Below are 2929 nucleotides of genomic sequence, written 5' to 3'. Positions count from 1 at the left end.
ACGTCCTTTAAGATATCGTACATTTGAGTCTGTTTATTAGTTTTCTTTTTCACTCTACCTTATACTTATTTTTTGGATCTGTTTTTTCAAGTAAGAACCTAGCAATATTGACTTTAATAAAAAGGATTTTAAAACTCTTAATCCGACCCATAAACCAAATCCAAATCGACGATGTCACATTGGATCACCTATGTGATCCTATAAATCCACTCAAAAAATGCAGTTTACTTGAAAGGTTTAAAAACTAATAATGTCATTATAAAAAAAATATAAACATTTAGGAAAGGGTGAAACTCCTTTATTTGAAAATTGAAATACCTAACAAACAATTTACAACCAACTCGAATAAATTTATAATCTCTACATGCCCACTTAAAGTCCTCATCGTCGTACTCTGATACTCCCACTGAGACTTCTCTCATAGCATCATTATCCCATTGTGATCCCCAAAACTTGAACCTGTAAAAATAATAATTAAGAGTGAAGCCCAGTGAGTACACACCGACCCTACTATATTCACGAGTCCCATGAAATCAACATACTAGCCATTTATGATCTTAAGCCATTATTCAATACTTCTCAGTCTTATCATTAACTATTCATCCGATAATTGCCTTATCTAGATTACCATATTTAATCCTATCATCGACATGGGTAAAATATCATGCCTATAATCATCAATAGTAAGCACATGTATATCATTCTTTTAATCATCAGTAGTAAACACATGAATATCATGCACATCATCATCATTAGCAAGCACATGTATATTTTGCATATCGTTATCATTAGCAAGCACATGTATATCATGCATATCATCGTCATTAGCAAGCACATATATAATCATCAATAGTTATTTGTCATCATGATATATTATTAGGGACACCCAATAATGATGACAAATAACATGATGACATATATTCCACATCGAAGTGTCAATACTATCACATGGTTGCTTTGCTAAGGCGAATGATCTCGAGAAACCAAGACGTAGCTGCTCGACCCTAGGCATGCCATTGTACCAACATCTTCTAAATAGTTTACTTCAGCAATAACAATATTAGAATGCATGCATTTCACTCAACTCGGTGTAATCAACCATTAATAGTAATAATCGAGATAACTTACCTCAAGCTTCCCTGTCATCATGCATCATCATAATAAAGAACCGGTCGACTTACCATAAGTCTTCCCTAACATCATGCATTAAGTCATGCAACATGACAATCATTTATGCATCATAGAATATACATTTAATCATTTATAAAATTCATAAGACATTTACTAGCTCATTAAACCACCATGTTCTGATCATTTAGGTACACAAGGCATTTTGGTCATTTTCACCTCCAAGGAATCCTTTAACCATTTATAAGATTATTTCTTGTAATTTACCATTTAAAGCCTTTTGTTCTTTTGATCGTATCATCATTACTTTAAGTATCTCGCTTTCAAGGTATCTTAAGACTTCCACTAATTAATAGCATGAACACCTCAGTGTATTTTAATCTTTCAATATTGAGGGTTCCCCAATCACTTTTATTCTTAAACGAGTGTTCTTACTCATTTATCTTGTGTTATTCTAGACATATAACTAATTAAGAGATCCCACATATTTACATAGGAAAAGTCATAACACATATTTCCAATTTAAAAATAGGTTTCCCACCTAAATTTTGGTTTCCAACTTAAAATTCGATTTACAACCTTAAAACAGGTTTACAACCTAAAAATAGGTTACAACCTAAAAATAGGTTACAACCTAAAATCCAGTGATAACATAAAAATAGGTTACAACCTAAAAATCAAATAATAACCAAAATATCCTTCAAAAATAAAATAATAACCAAAATAGGTTACAACCTAAAATCCATGTTATAACCTAAAAACAGGTTCTCAACTTAAAAATTTAGGTTTCCAACACGTAAATCCAAATTTTGAACTTATCATATAACCAGGTACACTAAGCATGCTCATATTAGTTCTACTTAATAAATTTATCATAGTAATGAGGTTCTTAAGAATTACTACCCAAACCTTTAATTGAATATTCATACAAGATAAGCAAGGCATCAAAATTACGCAAATCATTAAATAGTTCAGATTCCGAGGGTGCTCACCTCAAGCAAGCATCTAATACCTTCATTAAAAATGTTGCGGTTCTCCCTCAAAAGATACATTCATGCTTCGCCTTTTAGCTTCCACAAGACTCTAAGCACAAAACCAACCAAATGTCACTAAATATATTCTAACATCCTTGAAAACACAAAGATATAACTTTAATAATTAGAGAAGCATGGAAACTCTTGCTCTTGGTCTCTAACCTCTAATAATTACTTCTCCCTTAATTTGATTTCTTCACTTGCATTAAGAGAATACAACCTTGGAGGTGGAAGAGAGTTACTCATCACTCTTCATTCTATCTAAGCATTTCAAACCCCAAAACTCTCTCACTAAAACTTTCATGGATAAACTTAGGGCTCGAACATAACTCATTCAAAATCTTGATTCTTGTACCCATCTTGAATGAAATGAAGAGATGAACACTTTTGTCTCTCACAAGCTATCTCCAAAACTAACAAGAAATAGAGGAAAAAGAAGAAAAGAGAGAAAACTTACCTTTCCTCTGTTTTTCACATATGCTTAAGAAAGAAGAAGAAGAAGAAGAAGAAGAAGATAATCATTTTCATCATTATTCATCTCTTTATTTCCACATATAAAAACCTATTTTCATAAATTATAACATCCACACATTTTTTCTAGATCAATTGGTTTAAAATTGAGATGGAATCCAATCTAATGGTCTATATTCACCCAAGCAAAATATCTTATAAACTTTAGGGATAATGATTCATTAAAGAGTCCAACACTTCCTTTGTTTTCACCCTAAAGATGCGAAATTCATTTGTTTCAAAGTCACTAATCTCTC

At 31.7% G+C, this 2929-nt stretch overlaps 1 long non-coding RNA gene across 2 annotated transcripts; it reads right to left on the bottom strand.

The window, feature by feature from the left end:
- Positions 1 to 210: 210 nt before the first annotated feature.
- LOC120196620 lies at positions 211 to 2686 on the bottom strand. Of its 2 annotated transcripts, none has more exons than XR_005523183.1 (4): positions 2620 to 2686; positions 2121 to 2211; positions 1129 to 1193; positions 211 to 459 (listed from the first exon to the last, which is right to left on the bottom strand). It is a non-coding gene; the product is annotated as an uncharacterized LOC120196620 (long non-coding RNA). The 2 variants fall into 2 exon arrangements; XR_005523182.1 differs by lacking the exon at positions 2620 to 2686 and adding an exon at positions 2325 to 2613.
- Positions 2687 to 2929: the final 243 nt, after the last annotated feature.

This window comes from Hibiscus syriacus, unplaced genomic scaffold, assembly GCF_006381635.1.
Source record: "Hibiscus syriacus cultivar Baekdansim isolate YM2019G1 unplaced genomic scaffold, ASM638163v2 tig00117034_pilon, whole genome shotgun sequence".
In the NCBI taxonomy this organism is placed as follows: domain Eukaryota; kingdom Viridiplantae; phylum Streptophyta; class Magnoliopsida; order Malvales; family Malvaceae; genus Hibiscus; species Hibiscus syriacus.
The sequence above is the reverse complement of the archived record's forward strand: the minus strand, read 5'-3'. Positions and strand labels throughout refer to the sequence as shown.